The sequence below is a fragment of the Triticum dicoccoides genome, chromosome 5A (assembly GCF_002162155.2).
Source record: "Triticum dicoccoides isolate Atlit2015 ecotype Zavitan chromosome 5A, WEW_v2.0, whole genome shotgun sequence".
NCBI lineage: Eukaryota > Viridiplantae > Streptophyta > Magnoliopsida > Poales > Poaceae > Triticum > Triticum dicoccoides.
The window spans coordinates 78,064,490-78,076,262 of NC_041388.1; positions in this window are offsets into that span (position 1 = coordinate 78,064,490).

An 11,773-nucleotide genomic window follows, 5' to 3' on the forward strand; every position below is an offset into this window, starting at 1 on the left:
CTCTCCAAGAAGTAACAAATGGTGTGTTGATGATGAACTCCTTGATCTTGTGCTTCAAATGATAGTCTCCCCAACACTCAACTCTCTCTCACAGGATATGGATTTGGTGGAAAGAAGATTTGAGTGGAAAGCAACTTGGGGAAGGCTAGAGATCAAGATTCATATGGTAGGAATGGAATATCTTGGCCTCAACACAAGTGTAGGTGGTTCTCTCTCAGAAAAAGTAAGTTGGAAGTGTAGGTTCGTTCTGATGGCTCTCTCCACGAATGAAGAGGAGGTGGAGGGGTATATATAGCCTCCACACAAAATCTAACCGTTACACACAACTTGCCAATCTCGGTGGGACCGAATTGATAAACTCGATCGGACCGATTCAACAAATCTAGAGACCGTTAGGATTTTCGGTGGGACCGACATGCAACTCGGTAGGACCGATATGGTTAGGGTTAGGGCATAACGTAATCTCGGTGAGACCGATTACACAAACTCGGTGAGACCGATTTTGGTAATAAGCTAACCAGAGAGTTGGCCAGGTAAACTCGGTGGAACCGATTCACTCATTTCGGTGAGACCGAAATGTTACGAAAGGGAAACAGAGAGTTTACATTGCAATCTTGGTGGGACCGATCGCTCATCTTGGTGAGACCGAAACGTTACGAAGGGAAACAGAGAGATTACAACCCCATCTCGGTGAGACCGATATCCTATCGGTGAGACCGATTTGCCTAGGGTTTGTGGCAGTGGCTATGACATCTGAACTCGGTGGCGCCGAATAGAAAGATCGGTGGGGCCAAGTTTGACTTTTGGTTTAGGTCATATGTGGATGTGAGAAAGTAGTTGAGGGCTATGGAGCATATCACTAAGTATTTTGAGCAAGAGCCTCATTAAGCAACACCTCATCCCTCCTTGATAGTATTGGCTTTTCCTATAGACTCAATGTGATCTTGGATCACTAAAATAGAAAATGTAGAGTCTTGAGCTTTGAGCTTGAGCCAATCCTTTTGTCCTTAGCATTTTGAGGGGTCCACTTTTCTCATCCATGCCATGCCAATCATTGAGCTTTCCTGAAATATAAACTTGAAATAGCATTAGCTCAATGAGCTATATGTTGTTAGGAATTACCAAAACCACCCAGGGATAGTTGCACTTTTAGACTCCCCAGGGCGTGCCATAGTAGAGGGCCGACCCTCCCTCTCCTCCACTCCTTTATATACGGGGAGGGGTGCACTCCATATGCACGCAAGTTGATTCTTTCCAGCCGTGTGCGGTGCCCCCCTCCACCATAATCCACCTCGATCATATCGTAGCGGTGCTTAGGCGAAGCCCCGTTCTGGTAGCACCATCATCACCGTCATCACGCCGTCGTGCTGACGAAGGTCTCCCTCGACACTCTAGATCATGAGTTCATGGGATGTCACTGAGCTGAACGTGTGCAGATCGCGGAGGTGCCGTACTTTCGGTACTAGGATCGGTCGATCATGAAGACGTACGACTACATCAACCGCATTGTCATAACGCTTCCGCTTACGGTCTACAAGGGTACGTAGACAATACTCTCCCCTCTCATTGCTATGCATCACCATGATCTTGCATGTGCGTAGGATTTTTTTGAAATTACTGCGTTCCCCAACACATAGTTCCATCCATACATATTACAATAGTTTCACATTGTTCATCCAACACCTATCCATCCATCCATATAACAAGTACCACATTGTTCATCGATACAAAAGAAAAGCAGAAAGGGAAAAGAAGCACTCCATCCATGCAAGCTTCCGTGAAGTAAATGAAATCTGCAAAATGGGAAACAAGTTAGAAGAAGAAGAAGAAAATGAAGAAGAAGAAGAAGAAGTAAGCATACTTAGGTAAAATGGAGCTAACCTAGCTAATTATGCCATTTTGGAGTGAACTAAGTATATTATGCCATTTTTGATATAAAGCAGCTAAGTATATGTCTTTATTGAGCTAACCTAGGTAACTAAGCATATTAGAGCTAACTTAGAGCTAACCTAGGTCATTTTGGAGAGGAAGAAGAAGAAGAAGACTAGAAGAAGAAGAAGACTAGAAGAAGAAGAATGTTTTTACCCTTTTCCTTCTCATTCTTCTTCTTTTATTCTTTCTTTTTCTTCTCTTTCTTCTTCTATTCTTTCTTTTTCTCCTCTTCCTTGTTTTTCTTTTTCTTATTCCTTATTTGTGTCATTTTAGAGCTTACATAGGTAATTATCCCATTTTTAGCTAACTAAGCTTATTATGTCAATTTGCAGGAAAATAAGGTAAGTATAGGTCATTTTTGTGCTAACATAAGTAATTATGACATTGTTGAGCTAACGTAGGTAAAATGGATCATTTTGGAGCTAATTTAGCTAAAATGGATCATATTGGAGCGAACCTAGGTAAACTTGGTCATTTTGGAGCTAACATATGTCATTTCGGAGGAAACAAAGCTAAGTATAGATCATTTTGGAGATCTAACATACCTGACATAGTTCACTCCTCCTTCTTCTCCTTCTCCTTCATCATCGTGATGTGCTTAGAGTGGCGAGGCAGTGGGATGTACTCTTCTACCACAGTTGGCATGGTCATGTCGCCCGGCTGTGGGATCACCGACATTACCACCATCGTGAGGTCATTGTTAGGCACCACCACCATCGTGAGGCCATCTTTAGGCAGCACCATCGCTAGATCATCCTCAGCAACCACCATCTCTTGCCCATCGTCAGCCACCACCATCGTGAGGTCATCGTCAGACAGAATAGGCTGCACCTCCTCATCCCCACTCTGCTCCTCTTCTTCCCCACTCCATTCTGGATCATCCTCGCTGCTGCTTTTGCTGTAGCCAGACTCAGTGCTGCTTTTGCTATAGCCAGAGTCGCTGTCGCTGCTTCGATTGCCTGACCTAATGCAACAAAGTTTTTTTAGCAATCAGTGTGAGAAAACGCCAAATGGAGACGAAGAAGAGGCAGAGCATACTGGCATCGTTGTCATCCTGGTAGCGCATGCGGCACATAGTCATGTTGAACACCTTCACGGTGAGCATGGCGTCGCCGTCTAAGGGAGTCCGGGATTAGGGGGTCTCCGGACAGCCGGACTATCTCCATTAGCCGGACTGTTAGACTATGAAGATACAAGATTGAAGACTTCGTCTCGTGTCCGGATGGGACTCTACTTGGCGTGGAAGGCAAGCTAGGCAATACATATATGGATATCTCCTCCTTTATAACCGACCTTGTGTAACCCTAACCCTCTCCGTTGTCTATATAAACCAAAGGGTTTTAGTCCGTAGGACAACAATCACAACATACAATCATACCATAGGCTAGCTTCTATGGTTTAGCCTCTCTGATCTCGTGGTAGATCTACTCCTGTAACACCCATATCATCAATATTAATCAAGTAGGACGTAGGGTTTTACCTCCATCAAGAGGGCCCGAACCTGGGTAAAACTTCGTGTCCCTTGCTTCCTGTTACCATCCGGCCTAGACGCATAGTTCGGGACCCCCTACCCGAGATCCGCCGGTTTTGACACCGACATTGGTGCTTTCATTGAGAGTTTTGCCATGCCGTCGCCACCAGGAAGGATGTCTCGTCCCGTCTTTAAAGATGGCACTATCGCTGAGGGAGCTCTAGCTATCGGCCAAACTCTCCGGCTAGGTGGTTTTCTTATGACGCCTGTTCGGCCGCTACGCCGACGATGACTTCTCGGGTCATCAAAAGCAATCTTCATGTCAACTCGGAACTCGCCGAGCAGTTAGATCCAATGGAGCTCTCTTCCCTGAACGAGCTCTTGGATCGCATCGCCGCCCTCGGAATCGCTACAGACTACAATCAGGTTGGGCCTAAACCCAATCTGAGAGAAATTAACTCTCCCCAGGTCACCCATCATGTTGCAGTGGTGGAAGAACAATGCGGCAACCCTTCATCCATCTTAAGGACTAGCTACGTCTGTATTCCCGATCCCTCCAAGCCGGATACCCGTGGAAGGGAGGATGTCACTCAAAGCCTGAACCCAGAATCAGGCAGCGGGCTAGATTTACCGGAAAACATCCAAGAATCCAAACTTTTGAGTTCAGAAACTCCTTGGCCACTGAGCCTTAGATTGGGTGAGGATTCGGACTCAATTCCACCCACCCACCCAAACATACGCGATCTATCCCAAATTAGGCAAGAGCCCGAAGAAACAGTACACCATTACTGGGACAGATTCCTCCTGGTCAAGAACATGATAAAGGACTGCCGCGAGGAAGACGCAATTTCATTCTTCTACAATAATTGCACAGACAAGGGAATCCTCAATGCCATAAGTCGTCGCGAAATTACACGCTTTGCCGACTTGGTGTCCATAGTACGAAAGTACTGTGCGATGGAAAGCTCCTGGAAAACCGAAATAAAATTTTGGGATAATCCGACCCTGAATACAAACCCAGTCTGAAATAAAAGGGTGCATTATCACAATAAACCCGGGTTAACTACCAAAAAGCAAAAGCCCTCTACGGGGCAAGGAACCGTACTAGAGGGATGGCTCAACGGACCCTGCAAAATTCATAGTACAGCAGATGCGATACCAACGCACAGCCTTAGAGCATGCTGGATACTCCGGCAGGTGGCCAAAAGTGGTGAGGATCTACTCCTCCCAAAAACCACAGAGCACTACCCCGAGGACAACAATACGGTCTTAACGGTCTTTGAGACCTTCGCGTCAAATAATAGACGGAAGCGAACACTCCGCAGCACGTCCGAAATCTGCCACATAGCAGATACAAATCCTTGGAGCGACACGGCTATTACCTTCAATGCCAGTGACAAACCTAAATTCAGAACAGCCCAAGTACCAGTCACACTGGTCCTCAGTCCAATCGTGGACGGCTTTCGACTCACCAAGGTACTCATGGACGGCGGCAGCGGATTAAACCTCATCTATGAGGAAACTCTTCAAAAGATGGAAATAGACTGGAGCCGCATTAAGCAAAGCAGCACAACCTTTAGAGGAATCATCCCCAGTCGGGAAGCACGCTGCGCTGGAAAAATCACACTAGACGTGGTATTCGGCACGCCGGATAATTACAGGTCCGAAGAAATTACATTCCAAGTGGCCCTGTTCAGCAGCGTATACCACGCTCTATTAGGGCAGGAGGCGTTTACAATCTTCCAAGCCATACCCCATTACGGGTACATGAAGCTCAAAATGCTCGGGCCCAACGGAATCATCACTCTTGTTAGTGATCCAGACATAGCACTCCGCGCTGAAAATAAGACAGCTGCACTAGCCCTTGAGGCACTATCCGAAGCCCTAGCGGCCGAAGAACTAACTGCGCTGCGCTCCACGGTGAACAGGGACGACGTGATACTCGATAAAAGATCCAAGTCCACCTCCTTTAAGCCGGCGGACGAAACAGTCAAATTCCAAGTCCATCCAACGGACCCTACAAAAGCAGCTTCCATCAGGGCACAATTAAACCCTGATGTCGACGCCGCACTGCGAGAGTTCCTACGCGAGAACTGGGACATTTTTGCCTGGCACCCTTCAGACATGACAGGAATCCCACGCAGGCTGGCTGAACACAGCCTAAATATCCTAAAAGGATTCAAGCCAGTCAAGCAGGCTCTTCGACGTTTCTCCGAACCTAAAAGACAAGCCATGGGAGAGGAACTAGCCAAGCTATTGGAGGCCGGATTCATCAGAGACATAAAACATCTGGACTGGCTAGCAAACCTGGTGATGGTACCAAAGAAGGACAAATCCTGGCGCTTGTGCGTCGATTTTAAGGACCTTAACAAGGCCTGCCCAAAGGATCCCTTCCCCTCCCCCGCATCGATGCTACCGCAGGACACGATTCATTGTGTTTCCTCGACGCATACTCCGGCTACCATCAAATCAAAATGGCAGAGCCAGACCAAGCCGCAACGGCATTCATCACACCATATGGCCCATTCTGCTTCAACACAATGCCCTTCGGGCTAAAAAACGCCGGTGCAACATATCAGTGCATGATTCAGACATGCTTGGCAAACCAGATCGGCAAAACAGTGGAGGCATACGTGGATGACGTGGTCGTTAAAACCAAGCATGTCGAAACTCTAGTAGATGACTTGAGGCTCACATTCGACAACCTCCGAACATATGACATCAAGCTTAATCCAAAAAAATGCGTTTTCGGCGTACCAGCAGGAAAGCTCCTGGGATTCATTGTCTCCAGTAGAGGTATTGAAGCTAATCCGGCCAAAATTCGAGCGTTGTCACAGTTGGCTACCCCAACAGACCTCAAACAAATACAAAAATTAACTAGATGCGTGGCGGCTCTAAGCCGCTTTGTCTCCCGCTTGGGAGAAAAGGCATTACCCCTTTATCGCCTCCTCCAGCGCACCGAACACTTTGAGTGGACGGACGCCGCCACGGCCGGACTCAACGAAATAAAGGCCATATTGGCAACAAACCCAGTCCTGGCCACGCCAAACATTGGCGAACCAATGCTATTATACATTGCGGCAACTCATCAAGTAGTAAGCGCAGTGCTTGTCGTCGAGCGAGAAGTGGACGGACATAAATTTCCCCTTCAAAAGCCGGTTTACTACGTGTCCACTGTCCTTACTCCATGCAAATCACGGTACCCGCATTATCAAAAGATAGCGTCCACGGTATTCATGGCATCCCGGAAGCCGTGACACTACTTTCAAGAGTGTTCGAAAACGGTAGCCTCGGAAGTACCACTTAACAATATTATAAACAACCGCGACACGACAGTCCGGATTGCAAAATGGGCCATCGAGCTCCTCCCGTTCGACATAACTTACAAGCCACGGCGAGCTATTAAATCGCAAGTTTTGGCTGACTTCGTCGTTGAATGGACGGAAGCCGAACTCCCTAAAGAGTACGACACATATTCAAACTGGATCATGCACTTCGACGGCTCCAAAATGTTGGCTGGTCTGGGGGCTGGCGTCGTTTTGACATCCCCAATAGGAGACACCGTTCAATACGTACTGCAGATAATGTATATGGACTCCAACAACGCAGCCGAATATGAGGCCCTCTACATGGTCTCCGGATGGCAGTATCCATGGGCATTCAACGCCTAGAGGTGCGCGGGGATTCAAACTCGCGATATCCCAAATAAATGGAGACTTTGATGCCAAGGATCCAAAATGGCCGCTTATCGCAATGCCGTCCTAAAAATGTCAGCTCGGTTCGAGGTGCTCGAATTTCACCATGTGGCTCGGGAAAACAATCAGGCAGCGGATATCCTCGCCCGCATTGGCGCAAAACGCGACGCGGTCCCTCCCAACGTTTTTCTGGAAAGGCTTTTCAAGCCATCCGTAGCATGGGAAGGGGACACCGGTAACAACAGTCCGGACCCGGCCAAAATACCCGATACGGAACTCTCTGACACAATCGGAGGCTCCGCCACCGAAATAACACAATCAGCCCACGAAATAATGGCCATTATTGCCCCGTGGACAGAACCATTCCCGGCCTACCTAATTAGACAGGAACTTCCGGTGGACCAAAATGAGGCACGCTGCATAGTGCGGCGATCCAAAGCCTACAGGGTCCACGAGGGAGAATTGTACAAAAAAAGCACTACCAGAGTCCTTCAAAGGTGCATCTCCGAAGAGGAAGGGCAGAATCTTTTGGCAGAAATTCACGCTGGACTCGGCGGCCATCATGCCGCAGCCCGGGCTCTTGTAAGCAAGGCCTTCCGCACATGATTTTATTGGCCAACGGCCCGGGTAGATGCACAGGACTTGGTCCAACGCTGCACCGGTTGCCAGCTCTTTGCAAATCAAAGCCACATGCCACCCACCGCTCTCCAAACGATCCCCATTACATGGCCCTTCGCAGTTTGGGGGCTTGACATGGTCGGACCCCTTAAAGGGGGAACCCACAAGAAAAAAATACTTATTGGTCATGGTGGATAAATTCACCAAATGGATAGAGGCTAAACCGGTAAAAACAGCCGAATCCGGACCGGTGATAGATTTCATATCCGGGGTTGTACACCGTTACGGCGTCCCCCACGGCATCATCACTGATAACGGCACGAACTTCACGGTCGACGAGGTAAAACTCTAGTGCAGCAAAATGGGCATCAAGCTCGATTACGCTTCAGTCTATCACCCACAAACCAACGGTCAAGTCGAACGAGCAAATGGTCTTATAATGAGCGGCATTAAACCCCGATTATTGCGCTCCCTAATGGAGTCCGATACGCACTGGGTAGAGGAGCTCGACTCCGTACTTTGGGGACTGCGGACCACGCCAAATCATAGTACCGGATATACACCATTCTTTATGGTGTACGGCGCAGAGGCAGTCCTGCCCTGTGACATAATTCATGACTCACCTCGAGTGCGCATGTATGAAGAAAGAGAAGCCGAGCTCGATCGGCAGGACGGTCTGGACACATTGGAGGAAGAGAGCAACATAGCCAAAGCCCGTTCCGCATTTTACCAGCAGCAGGCTCGCAGATACCAAAGCAGAGAAGTACGGGCCAAAACTTATAACGTTAGCGAACTAGTTCTATGGCTGCCGGATAAGAAAAAGAACAAGCTCGAGCCCAAATGGGAAGGTCCCTTCATTATCGACCAAGTTCTGACCGGTGGAGCGTACCGACTGCGGGATGCATCGACCAGTCGACTCGAGCCGAACCCATGGAACGCAGCCAGGCTCCGAAGATTCTACGCCTAGCTCCGGACTTTATGTTAGTCCCCTCCCTTCGTCCATTTTCTGCACATGCATCATCTGTCTTGTTTCCCTTTCTTTCTTTTTATTTCCCTAGGCCTTCAAGGATCACCTTGTGCCTCACTCATACATCATAGATGCGCTAGCCGCACTCTTCATACCTGCGGGCTTCTCTCACAGAAGCTTAAATTATTTACCTGGGCCCAACGCCCAACACATGTGTTATACTTCCGCATGTACCTTTTTTCACCATTATATGCATCGATATGACTTAAGTTTTGGCCAAGCTGGGTTGCCTGGCTCTTGTATTTATGCCCTATGTTCCCGTTAATTCGGCTAGGGCATAAGGGGAGCACCTCTGTGATTGTTACCGCCGGGTCAGCCGGACGTGTACCTCAGACTGGGTGAAGCCGAAAGCTAGCGTTCTTAAGAGAATATTCGGTCGGTGAACAAAAGATGACTTTTATTTATTATCCATATCTGCCCCCAGACGTTTTCACTGCGCTTCTTGTCGCAGTCCGGACATGCACTTTAGGGCATGCCTACCCAGGGAAAGGAACCCTTAATGGAACTATTCTCTCTGGAAGATATTTCTTACTACCCATGTAATATAACATAACTAGTTGGGCACTTGTCTGATAAAGCACTAATGACCCCTACGCCTGGTCTCCACGCATGCCCCGGTTCTTATATAACCGAGAGGGTATTCGGATACACTCCAGACTGTCGGATCCCGAGGTTGAAGCGAAAAGGTCCGCCACAACAAACGATCTACAATCCGGCTAGAAGACATCATATATGTCACTTTAAAATTAAATAGTCAATTTGACTGGTTGAATTCCTCTTCAATGCCCTCCAATAGGCTATCTAGTCTACAGTCCTGTTGGGAATACTTTGTGGCCAATTCTACTTGGCCGTACACTAAATTCACAGGGATCTCCTTGCCATCAGGCCCCACAGGTCCGACTTCGGCCATGTGGTTTGGGTCGGCCTTCGTGTACCGTGTCTTCACCATTGCCCAAGCTTCCCTGGCGCCCTGACGGCAGGCCGATATCTTCCATAATCAGAAACGCCACCGTGCTCCCTTCAGCTTTTCTGCAAGCTCTCAAGGCCTTCGGGTATGGAGACGGACGGCCACAAGGCCTGGGCAACGCCTTGCATCACCTGCCGAACTCGTTCGTGCAACTGTGCGAGCTCTGGAAGAAGATCACCCGTTGAACTAGGCATCTCCTCGGCAGGACGACCTGTTAGCATACCTACAGACATAACTCTGTCAGCCAGCTTCCTCGCTGAACTCTTTTTCAAAGTTCGTTCAAGCACTTACTAAATATGCCGCGTTGAAGCCGCCGATTCTCCTTAACAGAGTCCGACAGTTAGGCACGGACATCTTTTAGTTCCAAGCCCAGCTTGGTGTTGGCATCTTGGAGATCATTCTTCTCCTGCCTCACCCTTGTAAGCATGCTCTCACCGGCCTTCAGCTGGCGTATGAGCTGTTGCTTATCCGGATTCACTCCAGCGTCATCTGCAATTTTATCGTCAGATCTGCATATAAAGCCGCACTCTAATATGATACTTATCATTTGACGGATATGTTACCAGAGGGGGTCTCTTTGGGCTCCCCTGCTGCGGCCATTGCGGCCTGGAGTTGGGCTTTGCACTCTTCCAGCTCCTGGGACAGTTGAGTATTCTTTTCTGTAAGAACCTACATAACAAATGATCCTTAAATCAGTTATCCTAACTGTTTCAAGTCTCAGGGGCTACTGATATATATAATCATCAAATTTTCTCACCCGTATGTCTTTTACATACTGCTCCGTGGCTCTGGCTAGACCATTTTGAGCGGCACGGAGGTGCGCGTCTCCCGAGTTGAAGGCATCCAATGCCTCTTGGGAGAAACAAGCGTCACGAAGAACAGTCCGGCGACGCCTGTGGTTCATGGCACTTTCCACCTCGGAATGGGTGGCGGGCAGTCTATCCGTATCCTCTGTCGGAGGAGCACCCGGCGCACGCCTTGTACTCGTTCCCACCTCTGAGTCCGGCCTTGGAGCCTGTCTTGTGGAGGCGCGATTGGTAGCCTCTCCGGGCATAGTCCGGTGAGCGCTCTTTTTCCTGAAAAGAAGGCATGGGCGTTAATATGCCTATGTAACTAATGTCTTGCAATAAAGACGGCGTGCCATACCGCTGCGCTGGTGCCTCAATCTGGACTGCGGATCTTTCCAGCCTGCCTGGCCTAGCGGCCCCTTGTTGGCTAGTTGCCACAGGCTCGGCCTTCTGCCCCGAGGACCTCCCCTGCAAGACACATCTGTTATACGGCAATAAAAAAGAGAGAGCACAAGGACGGATCCCTTTTTAAGTGCTGGGACTTCGGTCTCAGTCACCTGTGAGGCTGGAACTAGCCCAGGGTAATCGGCCGTAATGGCCACCAAGGTATTGTCATTACTCTCTTGGTAAAAAACCCCGTCGATCAGCTCCACGGATATGTCCGGATCCTCCTGGGAGGCCGGGTCAAGGGACCGTCTAGGGTCCTCGGGCTATGGAGGAGGGCTGTTTATGTCCTTTACTGCCTGGCGCAGCTCCTGCGATGAAATCACCAGAATGAATACTTAAACTACGGGAATACAAAACGGATGGGCGAGAAAAAGTCTCCGCTTACCTAGCTCGGAGGATTGTACATAGAGAATCCACCCTGCGGGTTGACAAGGAGGAATTCCTCCTCTTCTCCCTTGTACAAAGTGGACAAGATCTTTATTAGATCAGTAGCCGATCCCGGCCCTTTGCGGCCATGGCGGGTGGCGTCATCCTCCCCGTTGAAATCCCACATGGGGTGGCCTCTATACTGGAGCGGCTACACCCCCCGCATAATGCATATAGGCATGAGCTCGATCATGGTCAATTCGGATCGAGCTAAAGAGCTTATCCGGCTCATCAGATAAAGAATGTCCCTGTCGTCTTCCTCCAGGGGGCTCCGTGGAAGCCAGCTCCGGCGCTTCTTCAAAGGGGCATTGTCAAACTCAGGAAGGCCGGTCCGAATAGGGTCCGGAAGGGGGACATCTTCTATATAAAACCATTCTGAAGGCCAGTCTTTGGACGTCTTCT